The sequence below is a fragment of the Bos taurus genome, chromosome 6 (assembly GCF_002263795.3).
Source record: "Bos taurus isolate L1 Dominette 01449 registration number 42190680 breed Hereford chromosome 6, ARS-UCD2.0, whole genome shotgun sequence".
Lineage (NCBI taxonomy): Eukaryota > Metazoa > Chordata > Mammalia > Artiodactyla > Bovidae > Bos > Bos taurus.
The window spans coordinates 106,707,329-106,721,422 of NC_037333.1; the positions used below are offsets into that span (position 1 = coordinate 106,707,329).

Consider the following 14,094-nt stretch of genomic DNA (forward strand, 5'->3'; position numbering starts at 1 on the left):
TGCTGGGTAAAACCTTTATAATTGAATTAATTTTTATATTTCTTCCAGCATTATTGGGATATAATTGACAAATAAGAGTTGAGTATATTTAAGGTGTGCAATAAGTTCCTTTGAAGTACATATATATTGTGAAAGGATACCACAAGCAAACTAATTAACATACCCTTTCCCCATATAGGAATAAGTTTACCGCACCCCCCCACCCCACCCCGACCAGTTGCACTAGGGCCCCAATAAAGTCTTGCCTGGAAAGAAGCAAACAAACCAACAGCACATATCTATCACCTAAATTGGCTCCTTTTCTATGAGATCAATTAAGGTCTACTTTTGTAGTAAATTTAAAGGTTTTAATACAGTATTATCAGCAATGGATATACAAACATTAGATATCATGCACTATTTATCTTTTGGCATCTGGCTTATTTCACTTAGCATCATGTCCTCCATGTTCATCCACACTGTTGAAAATGACAGGTTTTCTTCCCTAGCTAGCCCATCCATAGGGCCCTTACTCGTGAAGGACTTAATTAATGAGTAGAATGATATATCTTAAGGAAAAATAAACCTAACCAAAGTATATATGAATGGGTATATACTTCCACTTAACCATCACAAATGCTAGTAACCAGTACTTGTGGACTATTTTACTTATTTTAGATAATAATAAGGAAGCATACATTTCTATTATTACGATAAAAATTTTCAGCCAAACACATTTTATGCTTTAACCTGACCTAAGGTAGCATGGGAAATAGATGGGGAAACAGTGGAAACAGTGTCAGAATTTATTTTTTTTTTTTGGGCTCCAAAATCACTGCAGATGGTGACTGCAGCCGTGAAATTAAAAGACGCTTATTCCTTGGAAGGAAAGTTATGACCAACCTAGATAGCATATTCAAAAGCAGAGACATCACTTTGCCAACAAAGGTCTGTCTAGTCAAGGCTATGGTTTTTCCAGTAGTCATGTATGCATGTGAGAATTGGACTGTGAAGAAAGCTGAGTACCAAAGAATTGATGCTTTAGAACTGTGGTGTTGGAGAAGACTCTTGAGAGTCCCTTGGACTGCAAGGAGATCCAATCAGTCCATCCTAAAGGAGATCAGTCCTGGGTGTTCATTGGAAGGACTGATGCTGAAGCTGAAACTCCAATACTTTGGCCACGTCATGCGAAGAGTTGACTCATTGGAAAAGACTCTGATGCTGGGAGGGATTGGGGGCAGGAGGAGAAGGGGATGACAGAGGATGAGATGGCTGGATGGCATCACTGACTCGATGGACATGAGTTTGGGTAAACTCCCAGAGTGATGGACAGGGATGCCTGGCATGCTGCGGTTCATGAGGTTGCAAAGAGTCGGACATGACTGAGTGACTGAACTGAATTGAACTGAAGGTAGCATGGGAGGCCAGTGGAGACTGACCCTAGCAAACAGACCATACATGCCCACTTTTAGTGGGTAATATTTAATTGTTTTGGCTTCCCGGGTAGCTCAGTAGATGAAGAACCTGCCTGCCAATGCAAGAGACATATGAGATGTGTGTTCCATCCCTGGGTCAGGAAGACCCCCTGGAGAGGGAAATGGCAACCCACTCCAGTACTCTTATCTGGAAAATCCCATGGACAGAGGAACCTGGCAGGCTGCAGTCTATGGGGTCATGAAGAGTCAGACACAACTGAGTGATTGAGCATGCACACATATTTAATTGTTTATTAGTAAACTCAAGCCCAGTGAGAATGCTGTATTAATGTGAGAACACTAAAGTAAAATAAAAATTTTGAAAACAATAACTTAAACACCCTTTCACAAGAGACAGTCTAGAGTGGAGCTCTGGGGTTAGACTGGCTAAATATGAGTCTGACATCCACAAGCTGTGTGACTTTGGAAAAGTTACTTGGCTTCTCTGTGCCTATTTTTCTCATATTTTATTGATATCATCATCATTATTGTGTACATGAGGAGTCAGTGTGTTGATTTCTGTAGAATTCTTAAGAAAATAACCAGCATAGAGCAAGCCCTATAGGAATCTTTACTGTTTCAAGATTTCTTTAGCATCAAGGAAGACTTCTGGCTGGAAGTCACTATCAGACTGAGACCTGAAGCTCAGGAAGTTAGCCCGGCAAAGCAGAGTGATGGACAGGCCAGGTAGAGAGGGTGCAGCCCGTGCTTAGAACCCGAGGTGAGAAAATACAACTCACAGGTTGACTGCAATTTTCAAGGACACTGTGATGGGAGGAGAAAGCGGGTGATGAATCTCCAGTGTCAGAGGAGGATTTAGAATTTTACCCTAAATTAGCAGACCATTACTGAAGGAGACTGAGAAGGTCATAATTTTCCCGATTTTCTCACCTGCTCCTGATGCCCCAGGCTCCATCACTACAGCAGTGCACTCCCGTTTGACACGCTCTCTGGTTTCTCTGATATCATTTGCAGCTCCTCTCCTCTGACAAGACTCAGATTTGTGCCACCGGTTACTTCTGCCCCTAGCTACAAAAATGTGGCTTTTTCCTGTGCTGTTTTTAGGCTGCTACCCTGGCAATGAAACATGCAGCCCCGGGGCAGGGGAAAATGAACTCTTCCAGAGTTTCTCTGCACTAAAAAATATATGGTACTTCTCTTCTTATATGCAATTCAAAATGCAATTTTATTACCTTGAATTTCTTTATTTTCAGTAAGAGTAATTTCTGAATTACTCTTACTGAAAATAAAGGTCCCTGATGCACAACTCTAGAGTTTTATTTACTTTTATTTATTTGTTTGTTTACTCTTACTAAGATATAATTGATATTTAATACTGTACCTTTAAGGTGTATCTGTCAACTTGATATGTATTAATACCATCGTGGTGTCGGCTAACACCTCTGTCAAGTCACATGATTATCATTTCTCTTCTGTGGTCAGATCAATTAAGACCTAGTCTCTTCGACACTTTGAAGTTTAGAGTGCAATAATACTAACTAAAATCACTGTGCAGTGCCTTAGATCTTCAGATCTTTTTCATCTTCTTGTTGTAAATTTGTAGCCTTTAAAGACATCCCCCTAACCCCCAGCCCCTGGTGATTCCCTTCTGTGTGTTCTTTGTTTCTGTGAATTTGACTTTTTTGGATTTTACATGTAAGTGACACCTTTCAGTATTTGACACCCTCTGACTTCTCTCATTTAGCACAATGCCCTCAAGGCTTACTATAGAAAAAACATAAACCAATGGAAAGATATCTAGTGTCCATGAATCTAAAAGTTTATTGACCTTAAATTCCTTCCTCTTCTCTCCTGTCTGCTTTACTTGTGTCTTGAAGTGAAAAGTGAAAGTTGCTCAGTCAAGTCTGACTCTTGGTGAGACTTGGACAGTAGACTCTTGGTAGCCTTGGACAGTGACCCCATGCACAGTAGCCCGCCAGGCTCCTCTGTCCATGAGGATTCCCCAGGGAAGAATACTAGAGTGGGTTGCCATTTCCTATTCCAGGGGATCTTCCCAACCCAGGAATTGAACCCAGGTCTCCCACATTGCAGGCAGATTCTTTACCATCTGAGCCGTTTTTGTCTTAGGCATATGCCTTAACCGATGGAAAAGTCCAGCCAGATTTTAAGGATTTATTTATTTATTTTGGTACAAGTCACATTTAGAAAGAAATAGTACAAATGAACCTATTTGCAAAGCAGAAATAGAGACACAGGTCTAGAGAACGAACATGGACATTAAAGGGGAAAAGAAGGAGTAAGTTGGGAGATGTATATACACTGCTGCTGCTGCTGCTAAGTCGCTTCAGTCGTGTCCGACTCTGTGTGACCCCATAGATGGCAGCCCACCAGGCTCCTCCATCCCTGGGATTCTCCAGGCAAGAACACTGGAGTGGGTTGCCATTTCCTTCTCCAATGCATGAAAGTGAAAAGTGAAACTGAAGTCGTTCAGTCGTGTCTGACTCTTAGCGACCCCATGGACTGCAGCCTACCAGGCTCCTCCGTCCATGGGATTTTCCAGGCAAGAATACTGGAGTGAGGTGTCATTGCCTTCTCTGGTATATACACTAGTATGTATAAAATAGATACCTAATGAGAACCTTGGAGAAGGCAATGGCACCCCACTCCAGTACTCTTGCCTGGAGAATCCCATGGACGGAGGAGCCTGGTAGGCTGCAGTCCAAGGGGTCGCTAAGAGTCAGAGACGACTGAGCGACTTCACTTTCTCTTTTCACTTTCATGTATTGGAGAAGGAAATGGCAACCCACTCCAGTGTTCTTGCCTGGAGAATCCCAGGGATGGGGATCCTGGTAGGCTGCCATCTCTGGGGTCACACAGAGTCGGACACAACTGAAGCGACTTAGCAGCAGCAATGAGAACCTACTATACAGCAGTAGGGGAAAAAAGAAGGGACAGTGTCTTTGTAGGGTACAAGTTAAGTTAACTTAGATGGTAACAATAACCCGGTGTACGAGACAGCAAAAGAGACACTGATGTATAGAACAGTCTTATGGACTCTGTGGGAGAGGGAGAGGGTGGGAAGATTTGGGAGAATGGCAATGAAACATGTAAAATATCATGTAGGAAACGAGTTGCCAGTCCAGGTTCGATGCATGATGCTGGATGCTTGGGGCTGGTGCACTGGGACGGCCCAGAGGGATGGTATGGGGAGGGAGGAGGGAGGAGGGTTCGGGATGGGGAACACATGTATACCTGTGGCGGATTCATTTTGATATTTGGCAAAACTAATACAATTATGTAAAGTTTAAAAATAAAATAAAATTAGAGAAAAAAAAAATGCATTCCAATATACAGGAGATCCAGACAAATATTTTAAGAATTTTTTAATCCTTAAAATTGGACAAAAGGTAATTGGACATTCCAGGCTCCAATAAAATAGTCTGTGGGTGGTACCTTGCAAAACCAGTGGGAGAATAGTAGCAGAGAGTGTAAAGCAAAGTGAAATATGACTAAGTAATTTAACTTATATGCAGAGTACATCATGAGAAATGCTAGGCTGGAAGAAACACAAGCTGGAATCAAGATTGCCAGGAGAAATATCAATAACCTCAGATATGCAGATGACACCACCCTTATGGCAGAAAGTGAAGAAGAACTAAAAAGTCTCTTGATGAAAGTGAAAGAGGAGAGTGAAAAAGTTGGCTTAAAGCTCAACATTCAGAAAATGAAGATCATGGCATCTGGTCCCATCACTTCATGGGAAATAGATGGGGAAACATTGGAAACAGTGTCAGACTTTATTTTTTGGGGCTCCCAAATCACTGCAGGTGGTGATTGCAGCCATGAAATTGAAAGACACTTACTCCTTGGAAGGAAAGTTATGACCAACCTAGATAGCATATTCCAAAGCAGAGACATTACTTTGCCAACAAAGGTCCATCTAGTCAAGGCTATGGCTTTTCCAGTAGTCATGTATGGATGTGAGACTTGGACTGTGAAGAAGGATGAGCACGGAAGAATTGATGCTTTTGAACTGTGGTGTTGGAGAAGATTCTTGAGAGTCCCTTGGACTGCAAGGAGATCCAAGCAGTCCATCCTAAAGGAGATCAGTCCTGGGTGTTCATTGGAAGGACTGATGTTGAAGCTGAAACTCCAATATTTTGGCCACCTCACACGAAGAGTTGACTCACTGGAAAAGACCCTGATTATGGGAGGGATTGGGGGCAGGAGGAGAAGGGGACGACAGAGGATGAGATGGCTGGATGGCATCACTGACTCGATGGACATGAGTTTGAGTCAACTCTGGGAGTTGATGATGGACAGGGAGGCCTAGAGTGCTGTGATTCAGACATGACTGAGTGACTGAACTGAACTGAACATGATAAAGAATATCAGCCAGTGGTCCCCACATCCATGCAGCTGGCAGTGTCTACATTCAGACATCCTGACTTCCTGGATATTCCCACAGATGTTATCCATGGCCAGTCTTTCCACATGTGATCAGTGTCCCATCACCAAGTCAAGGGCATTGCTCCAGCCAGTCTCCTTTATCCCTTCTGCATAGTTAAATGTGTCCTTTAAGCCCATCATTCCCATCAGCATATACACCTTCTGTTACTATCTCATTTTAAAAGTAGACCAAAACCCAAAACGAAACAAAACACCCTCTTGACCTTATTCTCTCTAATAGATACCAGTTCTTTTTTTGCAGTGAAATTACTTGAAAAAAATTGTCTTTACTTTGTAGGTCTGATTCTTTCTTCTCTTTCTCTCTTATGCAGGTTTTGCCCCCTCTCTGCTTCCTCCCAATGCATTCAGCACTAACACTGATCCAGCTGTTGATTGAAAAAAAAATCACAACCTAAAATGTGAGAGCTAGGTTGTATATGGTGGACAAAACTGAGGACTTTAGCCTGGGGCACAGCATCTCACAAAGTTCTGAGAACTTTTCTGAAGAGGCAAGGAGGGGGAAGGGGGGTCAGGATATTTGAGTTTTCACAACAAAGAACAGGTAGTCAGAGCATCAAAAGATTAGTGGTGGTTTATTTGCTAAATCGTGTCCATCTCTTGTGACCCCATGGACTATAGCCCGCAAGGCTCTTCTGTCCATGAGATTTCCCAGGCAAGAATATTTGAGTAGGTTGTCACTACTTTCTCCAGGGGATCTTTTGGATCCAGGAATCAAACCTGGGGCTCCTGTATTGCAGGCAGATTTGTTACCGACTGATCTACAAGGAAAGCCCATCAAAAGATTACTGTTAATTAAAGAAAAGTGGATATTTCAAGGTAACGAATTTAGTGCTTTTCTGTATATGGGAAGATTCAAGAACCTGGGTCCACTGAAATCATTCCTTTGCTATATGCCTCGCTTATCTGGGGCCAGTATCCTGGGCTTCTCATAAGTCTTCTCACAGTCCACCACTGGAGGTTGCTGCAGCAGCTGACTGCTAGATGGGGGACATCCGGTCTCCATCCTGAGTTCCCCCAGGGCTCACCATCTGGTGGTTGTAATGTGATGACTTGATGGCTGAGGCATGCTTTGTTTACTGACTTGGCAGGCAATATTTTTCATTCACACAGTGATCACTTCTCAGTATGCATCCAGTTGACCTTTAGCACCATTTGACATAGTCAGTCTCCCTCTCTTCCTTGAAAACCTCAGCACACATGGCCTCCTATAGTCCTTTCCTGGTTTCACCTGTCTCCAGGGGCTGCTCTTCCACACTGTACTTTGCTGGGGTCTCCTCCCCAATCTGTTGACCCTGCTCATGATTCCAGTCTTGAACTTGGTCCTTCTCTTTCACATGTAGCACCCTTGTTTCTCTCATCCATTCTGATGGCTTTAAATCCCTCTTAGGCATTTATAGTGATGAATTCTTTAAACTCAACCCCAAATTCTGAACTTACACATCCAACTGTTCACTGGAAATTTCTGCTTGGATGTCTAGTTGTCAATGTTGTTATTGTTCAGTTGCTAAGTCATGTCCAACTCTTTGGGATCTCAGGGACTACAGCATGCCAGGCTCCTCTGTCCTCCACTGTCTCCTGGAGTTTGCTCAAATTCATGTCCATTGAGTTGGTGATGCTATCTAACCACCTTATCCTTTGCCACCCTCTTCTCTTTTGGCCTTTAATCTTTCCCAGCATCAGAGTCTTTTCTAATGAGTCAAGTCTTTGCATCAGGTGGCCAAAGTATTGGAGCTTCAGCTTCAGCATCAGTCCTTCCAATGACTATTCAGGGTTCATTTCCTTTAGGCTTGTCAATGCATGCTATCATTGCCACACCGGATCCTTGGTCTCTCCTCCATGACTTACAGTTTCCCCATCTCAGTTGATGGTTATTCTATCCTTCTGATGCTCAGGCCAATTTTCTTGGAATCATTTAGATTCTTTCTCTCACATCCCAGATTTAAACCATTAGGATAACCTTTTGATTCTGCCTTCAAAATATACCCCTAGAATCTGTTCCTCCCCTGGTCCAGGCATTTCGAGCCACCATGCCCTCCTGCCAGAAATATTATAATCATCCCCTAATTGGTCTCCTTGCTTTTTCATTCATTTTATTTCATAGCCGGTCCCCCTACAGCATTGTCCTCAACACTGCACTGCCAGAGTTTTAGTTGCTCAGTCGAGTACAACTCTTTGCGACCCCAGGGACTCCAGCCCTACAGGCTCCTCTGTGCATGCGATTATTCAGGCAAGAATACTGGAATGGGTTGCCATTTCCTTCTCCAGGGGATCTTCTCCACCCAGGGATGGAACTTGGATCTCTTGCATTGCAGGCATACCTTTACTGTCTGAGCCACCAGGGAAAACACACTGCCAGAGGGATGCTGTGAAACATGCCATCTTTCACTGTTGAAAGCCCTCTGGTGGCTCCTCTACTTACACAGAGTAAAAGCCAAAGACTTTACAATGTCCAAGATTCTAAGTGATCTGACTTCCCTAATACTTTTCTGATCTTATTTTTCTACTATTTTTCACTTACCTCCTCCAGCCTCACTGGTCTTGATGTTCCCAGACTTTCCAGGCAAGTTTCTATCTTTGCCTTAAGTCTTCCCACTGCTTACAGGCACTTGGTGAAGGTATGCTACATTCCCTCCCCTCCAAGACTTTTCACAAATGTCAACTTCGAATGACCGTCTTGATCCACTTACTTAAAATGACATGTCCTGGGGGCTTCCCTGTTGGCTCAGTGATAAAGAATCCACCTGCCAATGCAAAAGACATAGTTTTTAAAAAAATTTATTTATTATAATTGGAGGATAACTACTTTACAATATTGTGATGGTTTTACCATACATCAATAGGAATTGGCCATAGGTATATATGTGTCCGCACCATCCTGAATCCCCCTCCAACCTCCCTCCCCACCCTGATCCGGGAAGCTCCCACATGCCAGGAGCAACTGAACCCATGTGCTACAACCATTGAGCCTGCACTCTAGAGCTCAGGAACCACAACTACTGAAGCCCTCTCACCAAGACCCTGTGCTCCCTAACAAGAGAAGTCACTGCAAAGAGAATCCTGTGCACCCCAACTAGAGAGTAGCCCCTGCTCACTGCAACTAGAGAAAAGCCCATGTGGCAATGAAGATCCAGTGTAGCCAAAACTAAGTAAATAATAAATAAATAACAAAGCATTAAGAAATAAAGACTCCTAGGGTAGGCTGAATAAAATCTCCCCAGAGAGTTCTTATTTTTCAGGGAGTTACACGGAAATGCTTCTTACACAATGATTCTGCAGCAAAATGTTTGCTGTCTTCCAACACACTTTGCAGTATAGGATGACAAATTCAACAGCTTTTAGCTCATATAAAAGTAATGAGATGATTGGGGAGCACTTTGTACCTGTGAAGTGCTATCCAAATGCTGCATAATAATGACATTCGGAGCCTGGCATCATTTTAAGGGCAGCTACATTCTCTTCTGTCTCTCCCATCACATTACTCTTGTGAAAAATGAAACATTAACTATCTACTGAGGAACAGGATGTGCAGCCTACTGGTTGACCAGATAGAGTGCTTTTCGAGAGGGTGGTGCAAGGCAGCCCCACTCTGTAATATGCAGGCCTGAAAGATTCAGATTCTTTTCTACCAAATTTCATTCTGGGAAAGTTTTTGACAATTTTCCACAACCAAACTGCTTCCAAATAATGCTAATGCAAACTCCATTATCTATAGTCTTTGTTCTTTCTTACATGTAAATGAAACTATACATCATTTGAGATTTCATAGCCAAAATGTGTGTGTGTATTTGTGTGTGTGTGTGTCTACCCACACTGAATGGCTTTTCTATTAATTAGCACACCTCTTTATATAGAGTTACCATCTTTGGAAGCCAATGGGGTCTTTAGCAGCTATTTCATTCAGTCCCTTCATTACAAAAGTGAAAAAACTTCCCAGAGCCGTTAAATGACTTGCCTGCAAATTTGGAAGACTCAGCAGTGGCCACAGGACTGGAAAAGGTCAGTTTTCATTCCAATCCCAAAGAAAGGCAATGCCAAAGAATGCTCAAACTACCACACAATTGCACTCATCTCACACGCTAGTAAAGTAATGCTCAAAATTCTCCAAGCCAGGCTTCAGCAATATGTGAACCACGAACTTCCTGATGTTCAAGCTGGTTTTAGAAAAGGCAGAGGAACCAGAGATCAAATTGCTAACATCCGCTGGATCATGGAAAAAGTAAGAGAGTTCCAGAAAAACATCTATTTCTGCTTTATTGACTATGCCAAAGCCTTTGACTGTGTGGATCACAATAAACTGTGGAAAATTCTGAAAGAGATGGGAATACCAGACCACCTGATCTGCCTCTTGATAAATTTGTATGCAGGTCAGGAAGCAACAGTTAGAACTGGACATGGAACAACAGACTGGTTCCAAATAGGAAAAGGAGTCCACCAAGGCTGTATATTGTCACCCTGTTTATTTAACTTATATGCAGAGTACATCATGAGAAATGCTGGACTGGAAGAAACACAAGCTGGAATCAAGGTTGCCAGGAGAAATATCAATAACCTCAGATATGCAGATGACACCACCCTTATGGCAGAAAGTGAAGAGAAACTCAAAAGCCTCTTGATGAAAGTGAAAGTGGAGAGTGAAAAAGTTGGCTTCAAGCTCAACATTCAGAAAATGAAGATCATGGCATCCAGTCCCATCATTTCATGGGAAATAGATGGGGAAACAGTGGAAACAGTGTCAGACTTTATTTTTCTGGGCTCCAAAATCACTGAAGATGGTGACTGCAGCCATGAAATTAAAAGATGCTTACTCCTTGGAAGGAAAGTCATGACCAACCTAGATAGCATATTCAAAAGCAGAGACATTACTTTGCCAACAAAGGTCCGTCTAGTCAAGGCTATGGTTTTTCCTGTGGTCATGTATGGATATGAGAGTTGGACTGTGAAGAAGGCTGAGCGCTGAAGAATTGATGCTTTTGACCTGTGGTGTTGGAGAAGACTCTTGAGAGTCCCTTGGACTGCAAGGAGATCCAACCAGTCCATTCTGAAGGAGATCAACCCTGGGATTTCTTTGGAAGGACTGATGCTAAAGCTGAAACTCCAGTACTTTGGCCACCTCATGTGAAGAGTTGACTCACTGGAAAAGACTCTGATGCTGGGAGGGATTGGGGGCAAGAGGAGAAGGGGATGACAGAGGATGAGATGGCTGGATGGCATCACTGACTCGATGGACGTGAGTCTCAGTGAACTCTGGGAGTTGGTGATGGACAGGGAGGCCTGGCGAGCTGTGATTCATGGGGTCACGGAGAGTTGGACACGACTGAGCGACTGATCTGATCTGATCTGAGATTATACAACAAGTTAAAGGCAGTGTTGATGGATAATCACCAACTGTCTCATCAACCTGAAAACTTTTAAGGTCCTTTCTTATCAGGTATTTTGAAAATGATACAAATTAACTAATTCACAAAACAGAAAGAGACTCAAAGACTTAGAGAACCAGGGATGAAGAGTAGGGGAGAAGGGATATTTAGTGATTTGGGGATTGACAGGTACACACAGCTATATTTAAAAAGGATAACCAACAAGGACCTACTGTACAGAGATGAAACTCTGTTCAACATTATGTAGCAACCTAAATGGGGAAAAAAAAAATTGAAGTAGAATAGATACATGTTTGTGAAAGTTGCTCAGTCCTGCCAGATTCTGCAACCCCATGGACTATGCAGGCCATGGAATTCTCCAGGCCAAAATACTGGAGTGGGTAGCCTTTCCTTCTCCAGAAGATACATGCATATGTATAACTGAATCACTTTATTAAACATCTGGAACTAATACAACATTGTTAATAAACTATACCTCAATATAAAATACAAAGTTAAAAAAGAAAAAATTCTGGCAGGGCAACCTATGACAGTCTATTTGAAACACTGATCATGTTAAAATAATAAGTTGGTGGTAAGAATTGGCTTGTGTTCAGATGTAGCCAAATAATGCAGGAGAGGACTGAACATCCCACACTCAGTAGACGTTGATCACTGGAGTTCTCTTAGGTGGGCACTTTCCAACTTTCTTTCCAACCCTCTCATTATAAAAACTTAACTGTTGTTCTCAGATTGCATATTTGCATACGTTGGCTCCGTAGGATCTTGTTCCTGATTAAAGGGCTTGTTGCTGCCAATTCTCAGGGAAGGCGGCTGCGACTGAAGGCTTGATAATCATTTTTTATGCATCAAGGAAGGCACAAGAATCTTCAAACCATAATCATTTCTATAAACATAGACAAGCCGTAAATTGTGACTGATACAAATTAAACTATGTTCCTCAGTAATTATATTTTAGAGATTGTGCACCACATACCCAAACACAATTTTAAACTCAGAAAACTGTAATTGCATGTTTAGTGCCTAGCACTCTTTGTAGGTTTCGCTCTGCATGAGTTATTCCAAGGAAATTGATTTCCTGGGCACATTACCAGAAGGTTCATTAGGCCATTGGCATGACTTTCCCTATATTATTATTATTATTCTCATCATGTCAATCATATTTTTTCAAGTGGGGGAGGTAGGTCTTCAAGCCATCATGATGAGGAGTAACCAAATTCTCCCAAATGTCTCTCTAATCTGTTGTCTTTATCATCACTTGTCAATATCAGTGTTGAGCTCTTTCATATCTTCTTGCTGGGAGACTTTTAGCACCTCTGGTTGGTCCCCACATCTGCAGTCTCATCTTCTAAGTGTGCTCAGTCAGTTGTGTCCAACTCCTTGTGATGCTGTGGACTGTAGCCTACCAGGCGCCTCTGCCTATGGAATTCTTCAGGCAAGAGTTCTGGAGTGGTGCCATTTTATACTGCAGGGACTGAAGCTGAGTCTCTCCTGTTTTGGCAGGCAGATTTTTACCACTGCACCACCTGGGAAGCCCTCCCCCTCTATAGCAGTTTTATAATAATGTCTACTGACCATGATCTTGAGTAAACAAATCATATCACAGCCACCCTCCCTGCCCACCACATGCACACACCAGACAAGGCAGTACTTAAAGCTAGTCTTATCATCCTTAAGGACATTGAAGCCTTTTTAAAAGTTGGTAAGAGCATCAGGAACTTACACAGAGATGTCTGTGGTAGGTTCTGTGATAGAATCCAAGGATGTGTGGCATAGTTGGGGTTTCCTTAAAATCAAACACCTAGACAAGGGTTAGGATACTGGGGGTTTATTTGGAAAATGGTCTCAGGAATCAAAACTGAAAAAACGAGAAAGTCAGAGAGAGAAAGGAAAGCTGTATGGGGTACATTAATGATTAGGTTATGGGCTGTGGGCCAGTGGGGCCCAGGCTTGCTCTTAGCGCTCTGAGAACTTGGAACCCAAAGCCTGAACTGTGATGGCGCTGGGACATTTGTCCCTAAATCTCACCTTCCATGGATTAAGACATTTTCATGGAGATGTTACCATCTCCCCCTTTCCCTACTTCTCTGTTGGTTGCTCCTTTGTTCTCTAAAGAAAATCACCTTGGTTACAGAAAAAGCTCTTAGGCTAAAAGTTACAAACTGGGAGCCATACAATTACAGGTCCTTGATTTGGGAGGCTGCTCCCTAGAGGAAAACTCATCTTACAGCTGCAGGTGAGCTCAGGTGGGCTAAGCCTTGTGGGACAGGACACCAGCAGTGTTTGTTACAACAAGGAAACCATATTATTATAGCATCTGTCTTTCAGTCTTTGGTGAGCTTCCACTCATAACCTACAAGGGAAAAGTTGAGGAAAATTCTCTCCTGATGCTTGACCCCAATCCTCCCCAATGAGCTCTTGCTTGGTCATCCTTTTTTGCCAAACACACAGTGAGATAAGGACCATTTCAGGCTTAGCACATAACCTGACCTTAGCTGCATCACTGTTGCCCGGCATCATCAAGTCCATCTGCTTCGCTTTTTTTATAACGTCTCCACTCTCCTCTGCACTACATGCTCTAGCCCTATTGAACAGCTCTATTGCCTAACTGTTTTGTCATCTCTCTTGTTGTTGTTGTTTAGTCAGTCATATCTATTGTGACATCATGGACTATAGCCCACCAGGCTTCTCTGTCCATGGAGATTCTCCAGGAAAGAATACTAGAGTGGGTTGCCATGCCCTCTTGTAGGGGATAATCCCAACTGAGGGGTCAAACCCAGGTCTCCTGTATTGCAAGCAGATTCTTTACCATCTGAGCCACCAGGGAAGCC

General features: G+C 42.7%; 1 long non-coding RNA gene across 1 annotated transcript; it reads right to left on the reverse strand.

Moving 5' to 3' along the window:
* Positions 1 to 6,533: 6,533 nt before the first annotated feature.
* Positions 6,534 to 13,870, reverse strand: LOC132345547 (uncharacterized). Its single transcript, XR_009494956.1, has 3 exons — positions 13,754 to 13,870; positions 8,573 to 8,626; positions 6,534 to 6,643 (listed from the first exon to the last, which is right to left on the reverse strand). It is a non-coding gene; the product is annotated as an uncharacterized lncRNA (long non-coding RNA).
* Between the last annotated feature and the right edge of the window lie 224 nt (positions 13,871 to 14,094).